The sequence below is a fragment of the Euprymna scolopes genome, chromosome 11 (genome assembly GCF_053919585.1).
Source record: "Euprymna scolopes isolate OS-2025 chromosome 11, ASM5391958v1, whole genome shotgun sequence".
Taxonomy (NCBI): domain Eukaryota; kingdom Metazoa; phylum Mollusca; class Cephalopoda; order Sepiida; family Sepiolidae; genus Euprymna; species Euprymna scolopes.
The window spans coordinates 46376991-46395387 of NC_136492.1; the positions used below are offsets into that span (position 1 = coordinate 46376991).

General features: G+C 31.5%; 1 protein-coding gene across 2 annotated transcripts in view; it reads left to right on the forward strand.

The window, feature by feature from the left end:
• LOC145287850 (coiled-coil domain-containing protein 39-like) overlaps positions 1 to 18397 on the forward strand; it is a 2493216-nt gene that overhangs the window by 1569011 nt on the left and 905808 nt on the right. The gene's annotated exons all lie outside the window — the stretch shown is intronic.

Sequence of the window (18397 nt, forward strand, 5' to 3'; positions counted from 1 at the left end):
ACTCAAAAAAAAAAAAATGGTATTTGATGCCCCTTGCTAAACACTCAGCATTGTGATAGTCTAGAGCAAGTAGAATAATTCTGAAAAAGGATTGGCACCCTCCTATACACATCCTTATGAAAATGGAACCGTCAGTTCATGTTGGACTATGGCTGCTTTTATTACTATTATTATTTCTTCTTCAGATATTATTTGCCTTTTACTTTTAGAAAGTGTTCCTCGTCATATTGTGTTCATCTTTATACTTGGGTTACTTTAAAGATCACTGTAATCTTGAATATATGCTGATTATTTAAACTTCTTGACCTGCCAGTGTTGCTCTCTCTCTCTCTCTCTCTCTCTCTTACTCTCTCTCTCTCTCTCTCTCTCTCTCTCTCTCTCTCTCTCTCTCTCTCTCTCTCTCCAGAGGAGATGGTGATCTTCATTCTATCTATATGTGACAAGCAATGCCTTCTCGCGAACTAGGAGAGAAATCTAACCAGGTCGATTAAATAAAGATTTAACTCTGATATTCCCTAGAGGTGACTGACTGCAACAAAAACAAAATATATTCCTGAATTGCTAATTTTACCTGTCAACTTTTCAAAGAAATGCTTTGGAAAGATTTGTAAAAATAAAATGAAAATATTCAAGTTGCATTGAAGAATTCCATTTGAGGAAAACCAGGAAGCTGAATAGCTTAAGCATGAATCCCTTTGGTTTAAATGAAAACGGCTTAAGCTTTTTCTTTTATGCAAATACCCTCCAAAACATTTATGTGAAGAAAAATTCGGGCAGGATAACTGTCATTGGCTCCTTGGTTGTTTTGGAGTTTCAAGCTCCACAATTACAACTGGATTCTTTCTTGACAGGTGTGACAATCACTGTTCTTGATATAGATGATATAGACCACTTATCTTCTCTTATGGTCAGTGTGCTTCTCAGTAGTAATTACACAACTGCCAATATATATGGCTGACAGTAAATTAGTTTTGGGTAAATTTGGCTGACTCCCAGGTGACGTATTCTATTTGACTCTTACCAAATGTTAACACCATTCAGCAAAATATCCAGAACTTCATTGACTCCATATCTTTCGTGTGACTGCCTTTATACAAATGAAATGATAAAATCATTTTATTTTGTTACGGTATTTTTTAGATAGGGGATTGATAATTTTAATTATCTGGATTACAATTCTCGTTTTTCTCGTTATATTCACAATATTCTGACTGATGTAACCTCTGACTTTCTTCACGTACATATTTTCAAACTTGGGAATCTTTATGCCCAACTAAATTTTTACTTAATTCATGAGTATGTATTGTCTCATTCTGTCAGCCATAACACTTCTACTGGGTTATGGCTAACCGAATGCAAACACTCTACCCCTATAGATTAAATGAAGGATTCAGTTAAAAATAATTTTCCAGGTTCTCGAGTGACATAAAGATTCCTATGTACATAAGGAGGTCAGAGGTTACTCAAGTCAAAACATTGTGAATATAACTACATAGATGAGAATAGTAGTTTGAATAATGTAAATTAGATGAGAATAGTAGTTTGAATAATGTAAATTATACTCGTTTTACTTTGTATTTCTTTCTATAAACTAACCATTCTCATTAGATCGTATGTTTCACGATAAAAATTTAATATCAGAATTCTTCTTATAGTGAAGTGCCAGTCTATGGAAAGAGTCAGTAGCGACTCTAGACTACAGAATATTGGCAATTTCAAAATTTGTATGAATAACTTTTATTCATTATTTTTTTTTACTGGAATTTAGATATAATTTTGTCGTATAAATATTTACAAATTAGTTTATAAAATTTCAGTTTTTGGTTTAATACAAGACTTTGATAAAAGAGACACATTTATTTTGTTTTGGGAATGGGTTTGCAGTCTCTGTTAGAGCCGTCACCTCAAATACAAATACGTACTTTTGAGTGTGTACTAGCAAGCCACCCAGCGTTACCCAGTTATAAAATATGCTAAAATATGATGTTTTAATTCAAGCATATTTCGTATTTACTATTATAGAGAAAATTCTCTATTAATTATTATATTGTACCCAATATATATAGTAATGATTTCCAAAGTTAAAAAAAAAATTACTTCATTGCTATCAGCTTAAATCGAAACCAAAACATTCAACACTCTAGCCTTAGTCATTATTTAATACTCAGGTTTCATCATTACTGTATGAACTATTGTCAGAGGGATAAAACAAAGCGAGAAATTAAGTGATTTCAATCTAAAATATGTTTTCGTCTGCTCCTGCCAAGGTCAACGTTTTTTTTGTTTGTTTTTTTTTTAAATTTTAACCCCCTCAGTAGCTATTTTTACAAGCTAAAAACCACATTGAACATGTTCTTGAAGTTCAAATATTCCATATATCAAGTTTCAAGTATGTAGATCAAATATTCAGAGAGGAGTTTGGTAGAGATGTTTTTCATATACACAGAAAAGGTCACTTATATATATATATAAAAAGATGAAACACTAGTGTCTGTAGGTATTTAATTATTATAGTAAAAAATAATTATGACAGCCCCTTTAAGAAACTCGTTTCTTATCGTTGAGCACTTTCACTTGAATTAAAGTCGGTCAATTTAGCTCTTATGCATAGATTATCATATAACGATTAGATCACTGTCTGACTGCCGGAAAGAACATTTAAAATTAAAATGTTTAAATTCAACGTTATTTCACGCGGTTAATGGTAGCCGAATGGATACGGTCTCTACTAATCGAGCCAGATGGTTCGTGTTGCCGAGTTCGAATCGTTCGACTTGTGTTAATTGTGACACCCTACACTGAAGATTCCCGAAAGGATGAAACACTAGTGTCTGTAGGTATTTAATTATTATAGTAAAAAAAATAATTATATTAGCAGGCCGCTCGACGTTGCTCAGTCCTAAAATATACATAAATATGATATTTTAATTCATGCAGATTTCTTATTTATTATTATTACAGAGACAATTCTCTATTGATTATTATCCCATATATAGTAAAGTTTTCAAAAGTTATAAACAAATATGACTTGGGTATCATCGGATATAATCAAAACAAGAATCACCGTCTGAGATGCCAACAAATAGATATGAAAAGTTAAAAATGAAGCGACTTTGAAATATGAATGTTTAATTTTGTGCATTTGCAAAAGTAATAACAGGAGTAATGTTTTATTCGATTTACCCTGCCAAAGTCAACTATTTTATTTTCAATTTTGATGCCTTAGCAGCGATTTTTTTCTGGCTAACACTAAATCGAAAATGTGCTATACACCCAAATACTCTATATATCAAATTTCAACTCTGTAGACCGGATATTCAGAGAGGGGTTTGGTTGAGACTTTTCGCACACACACACCGACGAGGTTATAAATGTGGGTGTAAGAAAAAAAATTTATAAATGCACAAAACCTCAAAGAAAAAGAAAAAGAAAAAGATAACAACAATAACTCCTGATGATAATAAAATGCACCGATAAAAAGCGCTCGAGAAGAATATGGCTGAACAACAACTTTTGGGCGCCATTTTATACAACATGCCAGCTGAAATTAAAATGACTGCTCGGCGAATGAAAAAGATATCCAGAAAAATCGGAAAAAGAATAACTCTGTCGTGTTTAATCAGACGTGCTTGAATAATGACTTGCTGCCAAAATATACAAATATATATATGTGTGTGTATGTGTGTCCATGTTTTAGAACGTTTTCGTCCTAAATTCTATGCAATTATGCACAATATAGAAACTGCATAAAAAGAATTAAGAATAATAGTTAAATGAAACCAATCATCTAATAAAAGACCATAAAAATGAATAATTACTTAATAGATGCGCGTTTTTCAAAGGAATATGCCAATTATTTAAGTTTCATGAAGTTGCTCGCATATCCACAACAGTATATTAAGAAGTTGGTTTTAATAATTTGTAAATATTTAGAAAAAATAGGCTTTTAATATCAATGTCAGAGCGAAAAAAAATTTCAGCATTATAGGTATATTTATAATTATTTTTATACCTAGAGACACTAGTGTTTTATCCTTCTGGAATCATCAGTGCAGGAAGTTATGATTGCCGCTGGTTATGAGATTCAAACCTAGCAACGAATCCATCTTTGTTTTCATTAGCAAGAAACAAACCACAGTGCTACCGTCAACTACAACGATATCCAAGTGAAATTTCATATATATATATATATATACAGTTAAATGAGCTAGTAGAAGTAATTAGCTTGCAGTTAAATGGGCTGGTAAACAGCAAAACAAAATAAAATAAATACAATAAGCAAAAGTTCAGCTAGAATTCGTCACTGCCAACTTTCTCTCTCAACTTCCAGCACGTGTTCTCCCACCACCTCTGCCAACAGGCATTTTATTAGAAAACTGGCCCATTCCATTTGCATACGTGTGCAGTGAAAGATGAGATCTCATGAGATTCCACAAGACTATACCTTATAAATCCATGGCTGCCATATTTAATTTCTTTTTCTCTCAGATCCCATATGAAAGTAAGTTGTATAGCCGCATAATACATACACACGTGGGCACTTTCTTCTTTGATTATTACATTCAACTCTACAATATATAAAGGCATAAACACTATAGAAAAATACAGTGATGAAGTAACTAAACTGTCATGATCTCGCATGCAGGCCCAATGACTGACTTATTCATTTCAACAGACAGTGGTCACCTGTTGAGAAACTTAATTCTTTAAAGGCCGAAAATAATCTATAATATAAATCTCACCTGTCTGTTTAAATGTATGTATGTAATGATGTCAACCTAAAATTTTCGACAGAGGTGACGGATTTTTATGAGATCAGTATCATTTTGAAGCTCGACCCTTCGGACGAAAACTATCAAAAAATTGGCCAAAAACATTAATTCCTTCACCCTCAACTGGGCAGTTTTCTACAGGGAAGGTCAGTTTTTTCATTCGCATTTTTTGCAAGTCATTCAACCATTGCATCCACGATGTCGCATAAAAGGTGCTATTTCAACCACCTGTGACATCACAACCACGGTAGGCACATTGGTAAGACCGTTTGTTTTTTTCACCTCTTTTTCCTCTGGCGCGTTACAGGTTCGAGTCTGCTTACTACTAATTTTTTTTTTGCGCTCGTAATTTTTCTTTCTTTTACTTTTTTGCTCAACCAACACCCTTACACACATCTTTACTTTCTTTTCTGTCTTCGCATCTCGGGTTCGAGCCAGCGTGCCTACTACAATATATATATATTTTTTTTTTTTGCTCAACACACACCTCCAAACACTCGGGCAATGCCGGGCACCCAGGCCAGTTATAATTATAAATAATTATTTTTAATACCTGTAGACACTAGTGTTTCATCCTTCCGCAATCATCAGTAAAAGAATATACCTAACGAGATGTTTAAAATTAATTCAGCAAACAGAACAGTTTTTAACCAATTTTATGAACTGTCTGTATTTTTGAGACGGGGTGTTTTCATTGATTGAGATTGTCGGACTAATTTCCTCATCTTGGTTGTTATCGTCACAACATTTCGGCCGTTTTGCCCTCCGGCCTTCATCATTCGATACAAAACACCTGATGAAGGCTGGAGGGCAATGTTGTGTATGCACTGTCAAGTTTCCTCTCTTTTGGCAAAAGTTCAGGTGATACTTCCATATACAAGAACTATATAATTTATAAGGAGTGTAAGAATTTCAGGAAAATTCAGATACATGTCTTATGAAATTTTAACAATACGTATTAGATATCAATAAATGTTCCCCAAATTTCAGTTTCTCCAGAGTATTTTAAAGAGTTTTTAGAAGGCATAAGATAGGAACCACTTCTCATCATCAAATTCAAATATTTTACATAGTATTAAAGCATGTATGAGGGTATATATATATGCAGGCGTAGATGTATGCATTTTTATATGGGTGGTTAGACTGAGATGTATGTACTGTATGCTTTGAGAATTATGTGTTGATGGTGTAAATGTACGTATGAATACATATACCATATACAGACCTTTCTCTCTGCTTCTTATATATATATATATATATATATATATATATATATATATATATATATATGAAGTGTTAATTTTCATATTTGATAATTTAAATTAATTATTCATTTTCTGTAAATAATGCACATTATTTTCCATCTTTTATTAGTCTCTGGCCATTTATTAGCAAATTTACCTATGTGGATCCCCATACGTGTAGCTCTATGTCTCTCTCTCTGTCTCTCTCTCTCTCTATATATATATATATGTGTGTGTGTGTGTGCGCATATAAATTTGAGTATTAAATTTAGTGAGAATTATTGATTGATTTGTGTGTGTACATACTTAGATATTTGAAAGTAACAGATTTTACACTTACATGTGCATGCAAGCAGAGATCTATAAATGTGTGTATGTGCACTTATATTTAATTGTAGCTGCTATACAAGTAAATGTACAGAGGGAATACGCGCACACAAAGCTAAAGCTATTCCTCTCTTAAGGAATAAACGCCATGCTTCCAAACGAAAACTGACTGCACTCATTTTACTTTGTCTAAAGGCTGAAAACAGGTGAAATCTGTGTCTGTTGGATTTACTAACAAGTTTAAATATAATAAAAACTAACAGGCTGCTATAATAATAATAATAATAATAATAATAATAATAATAATAATAAGCTTATAATAATACATTTGACGAAGAGAATATAAATAATAAAGAAAGAAAATGAATTTAAGAAAACGAACAGTTTACTTTTCGGTTTGAAATGACGTCAAAATAATCTCAGCCACGTAATTACCTGTCCCTTGTGTTTTCGAATAGTTTATCATTTTAACTTTCATACTGATGACTTGGCTTGAAGAAGCTCGACCTAAATAAGTCTGTAGCTGAAGTATGTCTTCTAATATTTAGCTAAAATATTTGTGTAAATAAAAATGCATATATATATATATATACATATATATATATATATATATATGTATATATATATATATATATATATATATATATATATTTCTTTTTTTCAATACTTGTATTGTTATAAACATTTTTATTCAGAATTGCGTGAGTGGAGACATTACTCGGTTGAGGGTTTAGAGAAAAATAATTCAAAATATAATCATGTTTAAAATCGTTGTTTTCGTGTTAATTTATTTTTATTTTCAATATTTTATTAACACAATAAAATCCCGGAATATGGTGGCCCTAGGATAGGCTTTTTTCAAGTTACGATGTAGAGTATGATGTTTTCCGGTCCCTGGTTATGGTATTTGCCTCGTCTTACGGTGTTATTTATAATGTTATTTGATTATATACATGTGTATCATATAATGTACTGTATTTTGCTACTAATTTTTAATGTCCTATCCCGAGGTTCTATTGTAGTTAACGAAAAAATAATTTAATGTGCATTTATCAAAGTAATATATAGGCCAAAAACACAAATTGTCTAATAGCATTATTAATACTTGTCTAATAGCATTATTAATACTGAAATTTATGCTGAAATTATGAATTTAAATAAATACCAATAAGTCAAGTATGTGTAATTTCATTGGATAGAAAAATAGGGCAAAAACAAGTGCCTAGAAAAAGTCTGCCGAAGAATGAACAAAGAGCGATTTTTTTAATGAAAAATAGTAGGATAGAATATTGATTTTATATGTCCATCATTTTTCATTGCTGATTTAGTATCATTAGACATGGCTAATATTCAGTAGAGCTGAAAAAAACCCCAGACAATACTTTTATATTATTATTATTACGTTCTTTTATAATTAAAAATCTGATGTTCATATATAAATGTTTACTTCGTTTAAATTTTGAAGGTTCTCAATACACACAAGTTTTTTTTGCAGTTTTGTATGGGAAAAAGCATCAAATTATAATAGAGCAACTTGCACTCAGTAACCATTTCTTGTTCATTTATCTAACAATATAAGTTGAGAACAGGGATAAAGTAACTCATGCCTTTTCTTGGGAAATGTATCTTGAGTGGACCAACCTGTAACCATTATACACTTTCGTTCCATTCTTCATAAATCGGTAATGCAAAGTAGACATTATGACTTGTCCTTGTTTTAGTAAAATTCACTTAAACTTTTGCTTTTTGTAATCTGAAACTCCAAAGTTTACCTTTCATCTGTTCTTCATATTCATCTTTGTGATTGATGTGTTATTTATTAAGATAACTTGAAAGCATTTTCACTTTTCCACGAATCGGAAATGTCGCTTCTTGCTCGACTCTGACACATACAAATGCTTATATTGGTTTATGATAACTAAGTCACCCATCTTACCACCGGCTTCTTTCCTTAGAATTCATATCTCGTGTTTCGAACTGGCGTCTCTGCCTCCCGCGATCTGATTTTTCCATTAACTAAAGTTTAATAAGATATTATAATATTCATGGCTGTGAGTCAAGTAAAAATTTCCAAAGATTCTGAAAGCTGAGCTGCCATGATTGTTCCATTGTTTGAAGCAAGTTTTGTCGTTTGATCTGCTTATATGCTAAGGTTTCAGATATCATGATTCCTGTTGTTGGAATATTGGAAAAGACGATTACTTATAAATTTTACTTTGAATTAAAAGTTTGTTATCACTTTTGTTTCCAGTTGTAAAACCAGTTCAATTAACATTATCCAAAGTAACAAATGAAATTATTTTGAAATTTTAACATAAACTCCGCACATATTGACATCAATCAAATCATGCTTGATGTTTCACTCTAAGTTTTTACTTTAGATATCTGTGATTGATAAAGAACACTGAAATACTACTTACTTTCAATCTAGTGCTAAGGTCGCTGGAAAAATAGTTGGATCATTCTACTGCTCCAGAAAGTACATGAATCCTGATGTAATCCTCTTCCCCTATTTAAGAGTCAGTGGTGCATCCCATATGTGAGAGTTGTACTCCATCTTAACGTATCTAAAACATTATTCCTTGTCTAGACAGATTTCAAAATCGACTTTGAAATCTAGTTAGAAATAATCTCTTCCATTCTTTACACCTCTTTTATCACAAAGGAGACGTTGCTAGTCTCTTTCTACTCTATCATCACTTACATGAAAGATGTTCGCTCAAGATTCATTTTCTGATTTTCTTTGTAAAGCATTCACAGCCAAAACTTGCTTTGCTTCCACAATTAAAAAATAAGTTTCCTTTTTATCATCCTTTTTTTCTATTATTATCCTTTTTTATGTGCCTTGTTTCAGGCAACATCTCCACAAAAAGAACTTCTTTTAAAGGATTTCCCATTTGTAAAATACGTTGCTTCCTTGTAGATTACAACATAATCGTATTCCAATCCAGTGTCTTCAGATACCTGTCATAGACCGCCCCCATAAATAACCTTATTTCATTTATCACCCTGAATGTAATTAACAAACAAACGAAAATGCAGTTTCAAACGTTTAACAGATGAAAAATTACAGTTTCAAAATGTATAACCGACAAATGAAAATGCTATTTCAAATGTAATAATAAAGCCCGTTTCACAACCATTATTTGTACTGATATTGTCACTTAGATCTGCCATAATGGTATTTATATCGTTTTTAACCTCTAGAATAGATAACTCTTCTTTATCATGGTAAGAGATTGTGTTGAATAGCAGGGCCTTCATATTTAAAGATGACGGGGTCATATATCACGATGACATGCATAACAGAATACAAAGATAGTGATGATGAGGGAGAGAAGACATTTATACAGTTCTGGAATGCTTGAGACTTCATATATATACTGAATTTGACTGTTTTTTTTCCCAACAGATGTTGGGGAGAGGGAGACCAGCTCCCAATTGTCCAGATTGAATAGCAATTGTCTGATATACAACATTGATCAAAGCTGATTGCTTCTGGACGTTTCCCGGTGCGATTGCCGGGAACAGTGTTAGTTTGAATTAGTTTCGCTTTTTATACGAAAAAGCTGAATCAACACATGAGAAGCCAAAACAGCAATAATTTTGTAAAAGTCGATGTAAATAAATCTAGACACGATGCGCTTTCCCAAATCCTAGATATTATCTACGGCCTATATAAACAGTTGTAAGCAATCGTACCCCCCCCGGAAGCGTGTGCGAGAAAAGCCTTTGCGAGACATACACAAAATGGTCACACACATTTTGCCTTTTATATGTATAGAGATGGCTCTAAGGGATTAACTGACGACTGACTGCTAACTGACTGATTCTCAACTCTCTTTGACTAGCTCTAACGGACTGACGAACCCATAGAACTATATGGAGAATTGTCTTTTATCTATGACGTCAGAAGTGTGTTTTTCAAACGTGACTAATTTCATGTGGTTATGCATGTGCTAGTCCAAAACACACTTCTGCAAACAAAAGAATCCTCTCCTAATATATTTCTTAACCTAACCTATTTTTTAACAATATATTTTTAATTTTCATTGTTCATTCTTTTACTTATATATTTAATATTCAGATTTCTAAAAGAATTAACAATAGCCTTAATTTCTCACATTCTATTTCTTGCCTACAGGGTTCGATTCTAGGCTTATCCTAATCTCATTTTCACTTATTTAATATTCTTCTTATTTACATGGAAAGCGGACAGCCTTTCCCTGTAACAATTGTAACATAATATTATCTGACTAAGACAGCTCCAGTCAACATCCTAGTAGAATTAAGATCATGAAACGAACCAACATAAAATGCTAGTTTAAATATAAGCATAACAGACAAATAATAATTTCTATTTCTGATATAAGCATAACAGACAAACAAAAAATGCTAGTTCAAATATAAGCATAACGATCCAACACAAAATGCTATTTCAAATATAAACTTAACAGACCAATAAAAAATTGCTATTTCTAATATAAGCATAACAGACCAATAAAAAATTGCTATTTCTGATATAAGCATAAGGATCCAACAAAAAATGCTAGTTCAAATATATGTCTAACAGACTGAGGAAAATACCATTTCAAACTAAATTATTACAAATAAAAGATTATGATATTTCGAACTTACATGTGACATATCTTCAAAAATGCATTTTCAAATTTATACATGGAAGACAAATTAATATGCATTTTATGTCAAATTGCATGGCTGCATACAAGATGTACCCATTTAATATACACATTTAGGAATGCGCATCTTTTTCTAACTGACTGACTAAATCTCTCATAGAGGTGCGTTTATGAACATTCTCAATGGGTAAAAATACTTCACCTCAGAATGATGGAACTCACTGACAGATTCAATTATTTTTTCATTATAGTACTACTGTCTTCCATACAAATGGAAAATGTTCTCTCCCTCTTTCCTTACATATTTTTTAAAATATCTTTCTTTCACATTTTCTGCATTTTTTGCGTTTTCAGTTTCTTTTACTCGTGCTAATCTTGTAGGAGTGGCAGATCCAGAATGAACCATTTCCTGAATTAGATTCTGCCAACAATTTGTTTATTTTATTTGATTTCTTTTAAAATCCTTAACCTGTAATTGTGGAGTGCTAGTAACCCCTACCCTCTCTGACCGTGCATTTTCTTGTACATTTCCAGTTTGTATCTTTCTGTATTGTTTGTGAAATGTGCTTACTTGTCACTCACAATGTTTCTACGTGGTTTGACAGAATGAGATATTTTCTCATTTATCTTCACAGGCAATTCAATCGACAAAAGCTCCCCTCATCTCCCTAGTCAGGCAAATACTAATCATCTTGAAATGTATATATTTACTTATACTTTTCAATACATTCCTTACTTAGTTTATGTATACAGAGATTGAACAAAACAATTGAAACACTTGATAATTTCCGAGAAAATTGACGGCAGTTCTTCTATGATAAATAGCTTTATTCAGCTTGGAGCAAAGCATTTGAGTTAAAATTAGACTATTAAAGTGTTGATTAAACTCGGCAGTGAATTTGGTGGCAGTAGTCTGATGATAATTCCCCATGCCATGTTTTAATGCTAATCTGTATCTGAAAATCATGGTTTGAATTGCTCTGATTTCTGGAGGTTTTGCATTTTATCAGCGTCCTTGGTATAGTAACTCTAAAAGAACTAAACATATCAAGTGCTTTGGTCTTTGAGGCTCCTGTTATGTGAGCTTCATCAATCTGCCTTTTTTTTACCTCGGTTAAGTCGTGTATTTCTCCTTATTTTACGAAAATCTTTTTAAAATTTTCAAATATAAAGTCAAGTAGATTGAAAAAATGACTATCTACAAGGGATATAAATTCCCACTAAAATTTGGATCAATGTTCTTGAGAAAATAAATCATTGAAATATTGGTGTAACTTTTATTCGCTTCCAATTATTTATTCAACCCGTATGTATATATATATATATATATATATATATATATATATATATATATATATATATATATATATATATAAATATATATATATATATGTTAGAAATATATGAACCTATCTATGTGTAGTCATCCATAGACAGTTGTCCTGTTGTTTCGTCAGTATGGCTAGGCATAACATGTGTGTCAATCCAGATATTCGAAACTTCATACACAATGATCGGTGGTGTCAAATATATTATCACGCGAGCTAAAAGACACACTACTTGGGATTGAAGAAATGATATTGTTTAAATAAATTTTTTTATTTCTTTACAAATTCATAATACTGTTAACTAAGAGAGCTCAGTTATTTTTACTGAATATTATTGCATTATGCTAAAGAGAAACCAATATTTCTTCCACTAGTGTGCTCCATATACATACACACATATATATTTCATTAAATATCACGAACAATTTATGTCTGTATATTTTTGTTTTGATCTGCCCGAAGTTTCTTATTTAATTTTGGGTTTCGAGCTAGAGAGAACGTTTAACTATTCACTTACGTAACAGCAGTGTTATATAACACAAGACGTAATCTCAACATTCTTGCACTTCTACTCTCAGTTTTGAAAACGTCTTGTAGAAAACAATACTATATATTAGAACACATAATTAGTAAACAAGATTACGTATATAAAAAGTCATCAAAACAAGCCATCGATCAACAAAATTTCAGTAATAGTGAAAATTTACTAAAATGCTTATAATAGTAATATAAAAACGTTATCACGAGTTCAACTTAAATGGGTATACTTTCCAAACTAAATATTTGTAAATGTATATTTTAGTGCTGTTAAGAATCTGTCAAGAGAGGTAGAAGCGATTTGAGAAAATGACAACTTATGAAAAAGAGGAGAGAGATAGAAAACCTGAAAAAATATGTGTGAAGACAGTTGTTTTTTGCTTTTAGAAAAGTATGAAGATAAGCAATAGTTGAGAAAAAAGGGAACTCTGGGAAGAATAAGGACAGTCGAGTGAGAAAGAGTATGAAGGATAAATAATACACAAACTTAACTTAAAATATTTTACTTATTTCGAGCAACAATATTAACTTGTGTTCAATCAATCTTATATAATAAATTGTGATGTTTCAGAATTAAAGAAAACACCCCAAAGTCTTCTCTTTCTCTTCTTTATCCAGTTTCAGTTAGTTGGTAACACAGGGTCTCTAATTTCCTGAAGCTGAATCGTCATTATGTGTGTTAACTGATAAATGACTTGGCAAAACTCCACTATTCTAAATTATGTTGAGCATGTGATTGTTAAAGAAACCCCAAGAAAACCTTTATGCTCTGTCATGGTGTTGCTTTATAGTTAGTTTTATTAAAAGGATTGATAAGCAACAAAATTGGCAAATCAGAAATATTATTCTTAATCTATTTTAAGACAAGACTACAGATTATCTCGTCTAATCAACTAATCAGTCCTTTCAGAAATTCTCTTGATATCAAATAGGAATTACTGTTTGCAAAAATCCAAAGGAAAGAGAAGACTTCCGGTAAGGAAGTTTACGAGAAGCAAGTCTTACTATTTCTTTTCATTTTCATATTTTGTTTATCTTCTAAAATCAAAGCTGGTTGCATGAACAACCTACAGCTTCATTTAGAAGTAGAAAAACAGCAAAACAGGAAAAGAAACTTTTTCATTCTTTTTTTAAAGATTTTATGCAAATCACAAATCTTTGTCAATAATAACAGTGTCTCCGCAGAACGATTTTCGTCTTGTGGTGGCTTAGTTAAGTAGGGTATACGATATTGACCTACTATGACATCACTTAGGACGGATTCCGCATTAATAAACGGACAATTTTATTTCATGTTTGAAAGATAAAATTTTGATATATTTTTACATAATAATTACATTGTCGATTATTATTTCTTATAGCATTTCTTTATTTTCAAACAAATGATTGCTTCTGGTATGTTTTTAATCTTGCAGCAAAGCAAAAGAAAATATTTCTCTATTAAAATGGTAGGATTTTTTTTGTAAATATTTTTACTTGTTATATAAGTTCTGTGGTAGTTGAAAGAAGTGGTAGAACTTATTTATAGTGTTTTTGTTTGTTGTGTTTCTTGGTTTAATTCAAGTAAAAATATACAAAGACGTACAGATTGTCATCTTAAGAGAATTGAAACTGCATTTTAATTCATTAAAAATGAAAATGTTTGTAGTTTTAGCTTGGAATACTATATAGTGTTTTTGTTTGTTGAAAGAAGTGGTAGAACTTATTTATAGTGTTTTCGTTGTTGGTTTCTTGGTTTAATTCAAGTAAAAATATACAAAGACGTACAGATTGTCATCTTAAGAGAATTGAAACTGCATTTTAATTCATTAAAAATGAAAATGTTTGTAGTTTTAGCTTGGAATACTGGAAACTGTAGATTTTAGTATAAACAACAGTTCCTATCTCATCTCATTATTTGAGAGGTTACCTGGGATTGTCCGGGAGAAATAAGTTTAAGTTTGGTGTAAATTTTATCATTAATTTCTTTCTTTGACTTATTTTCAAATGTCTATTATTAATTCAATGAATCCTTACTATGTTTATATAAGAGTACACAATAAAAAAAAAAGTATAAATTTTTATTGATACAAATATTTTTGACTATACATTTGCAGGCATATTTTTTCATCTTCACCTTTATACTAAGAACGTGGCTTAACAACAGTTCAGTTATAACTAAGACATATCCATAAATGTGTAGCGAAACTGTTTTACATTAATAAAAACTCATTTTGCGTGTATTTAGGCAGCATTTTTTCATCCAGGCAGACATTGTTAAAAACAGCAGAAAGCTTCTGTTTAGTAATAGCTTTTTTATTTTTTCAATTTTTCATATCGAATGTATGGATGTATGATCCAAGCATTTTATTTTCTCCTCGAAGTGTCCGTGGTTTTAACTTTTCGTGAAATCGTTTTCACATCATTAGGAATGTGTGTTAGTCTTGGTAAGGAATTATGGGAAGAGTTATTTAATTAGTAGTTGGGATGCAAGCGAAGTTCATTATGACTACTGAAAACGGTGGGAGCGTTTATGTGGTAGGGGAAAGTGAGAAGAGCATAACTGTTCTAGGGTAAATGGCAGGAACTGGTGGTTGTGGGAGAGAGGGGGGAGGAGTTATGCGAGGCCTTTGAGTGTATTGGTACTATTCTGAAATGTGATCTGATTCAAGTAAGGTTTTTGCGTTTTGATATAAATAGCTTCAAGGATTTTAAGTTTTTTTACATTTGTTTTGTGGTGTAGTGATTTGGTGTTGTTAACTAGAATTTTTCTTAAATTTGAGGGGGGCAGGGATGTTTTTAATGTAAATGTTGAAAGATGGCACTAGATTCGACATTATGGCAGGTGAGGCGGTGTGATAATGTTGTGGTCCATTCTAGTGGTTTAAGCAGAGGAAAGGGTTTGTTTTTGATAACTAAGTTTTCGGTTTAAAAATTTTTTATAGTAAATGATGAATCTAATGTTGTTGTTGTCTACAGGAGAGATGTATCTATGGATGATGTTTTTTAGCGATTTTTTCTAACTTAAAGCATTTGATTGCAATGGAATAGGTTTATTTTACTGGGCTTATGGTATTGGGGGTGCTACTCTTAGTGGGAGTGTTGTTTAACTGCTGGAGCATGAAGTTTATGTGTTGATAAACAATATAATTTGAGAAACCGTTGTTGATGAGGACTTGTTTAATGATTTTAGTTCGATGAGTAGTATTTTCTTGTTGGAAGAGATAAGTTTTGTTTGTTTGAGGAGGTTTTGGATGATGGCTATTTTGCATTAGTGGGGCATTCACTCTTGAAATTGAGAAGGTAAGAATTATAGCAGGTAGGTTTTTTTGTTATTGGAAGTGTCAATAAGGATATCGAGAAAAGTATTTTGTTATTAACATTTAATTCAGCAGTGAATTTGAGTAGAAAGTTGTCTTGGAGAAGGTCCTTCAGTGTAAAAATTTGTTGGTTGTTATTAGTAAGGAGGAGAATATTGTCTACATACCTTACATAAATAGAGGGTTTGTTGGGGTTGTTAAGTATAAGGTTTTCGAGGTGACTCATGTAGAAATCACGGAAGATAGGTGTGAGGGCAGAACCCATGGATACACCGTCTATTTGGGTGTAAATAGACACCTCGTATATTTTTAACAATTTTCTAACTTGATTATTTATTTAGAAAAATAGAAAATAACTTGGAAAGTGTTGAAGTCAGAATTAACTTTTGTCCATGTTGATTTTAAGGGAAGTATACATAAATACAATAACAATCAATGAAAACTATTTTGTCATTTTCAAATATTTTCTGTTGAAATTACTTGGCATATTTAACAAAATTGGATGTAAATGATGACAAGCAATTCTGAATGTTCCAAATAAAATGCGTAATGATTATTGCTAGTTCAGGTATGCTATCAATGTAATGTAGATCTCATTCCGTTTTATTGTGTAAATCCGATTTTCGAAATTGCTAAAATTTATTCAATATGGATTGATAAAATTATTTGGAATATTCAAGAAAAAAGGTCATAAGGATTGAAATTGCAAGGTAATTTTTCTTCAGAAAAATGTAAGAAATATTCAAAGTCTCTAAAGACATATAAAACGTGAAGATCACAATCATTTAAATGCTATTTTAAAATTTGTCAGTTGGAGTTGAGCGTGTAAAAGTAAATAATACTTGTGCACTATGCAACAACAATAATAATAATAATAATAATAATAATAATAATAATAATAATAATAATAATAATAATACGATTGCTTGCAATTCTAACATAAATCTCCTTTATTTAATTTTTTGTTATTGGGACAAGTGTCTTATTAGAGAATTTTTGATGGTGTATCATTTGGAATTGTAGAAGTATACATGTTTTTAAATTATATATATATATATATATATCATTTCATGTATCCACATAAAATGTTCTAAAGGGGCATAATTATATATCGATTTTCAGTATTTACTTTAACAATCTTCAATACAAAAGTAGAGCTAGATAGTAAGTTATGAGAATATATATATCAATTAAGCTACACAGATTGAATTCATATTACCCCGTATTTGTTTTGATATATACCTGCTGTTTAGTTTAGCTAATAAACCAATCAGATTGATTGTTATTCCCGACTACGGATTAGCATTTCACTAGTAAATGGTAGGGCTTCAAAAAGACAGACACAAATTCATCTGATTTTCCCTTCCTTCTACTTTGTTCTCTTTTAATACCTGCATGCTTGGATTGCTTTTACTCATTTTTATTTTAGGTGTTGGATCAACTCAGTTATTCTTTTTCAATTTAATTATTATTTACTAGCGGGGGTACCCGGCGTTGCCCGAGTGTTTGTTTCCGGGACGGGGGGGGGGGGAATTTTAAAAAATGTTATGGTAGGTAAGTAGGAAGGATCAAACCCGGAGTCATGAGTAAAAGTAGGAAAATAAAGTGTGAAAAAAAAACAAAAAAAAAAACATCTGCAACGTTAACAGTTCGGCCACCAAGAAAAGTCCATTCCAGTTGTTTAGGAAAAAAAAAAAAAAAAAAAAAAACGACTACGGTAGGTCGGCGCGAACGTGAAAATATAATGTGAATTGTCCAGCACGCTAACCACTACGCCACAGAGCACTGCAGCTTAGTTTAGTGATTTTAAATAACTTCACATGAAAGAACTACGAAGCCAAACCGGTGTTCTCTTCTCAACTGTTCCTTGTGAACGATCCCCAAACGGTGTTAAGTGGTGGCAGGGGGAGGAGGAATTTATTAGAGAGAAAATATTTTACCACTTCCATTGATCTTAACCGATTTTGGCCGTGACTTCTCAGCAGAAAAAGTATAGAAATCTAAGATTATCGAGGAATTTGAGAAATAATAAGCCTATAACACACCTCAGATATTGTTCTGCCGTTTGTGCATATTATATTTGCATGAAATATCTTGATTTTTAATCCTATTAAGGTCAAAATCAGACGGGAAAAAATGAGTTCATTTTATTTATATAGAGATAAAAATGTATAGTTATTTTAAAGTAATTTTTAATTTGTGTATACTGTTGTTAGCTATTTCACTCCTACAATCTAATATGATTTTAGG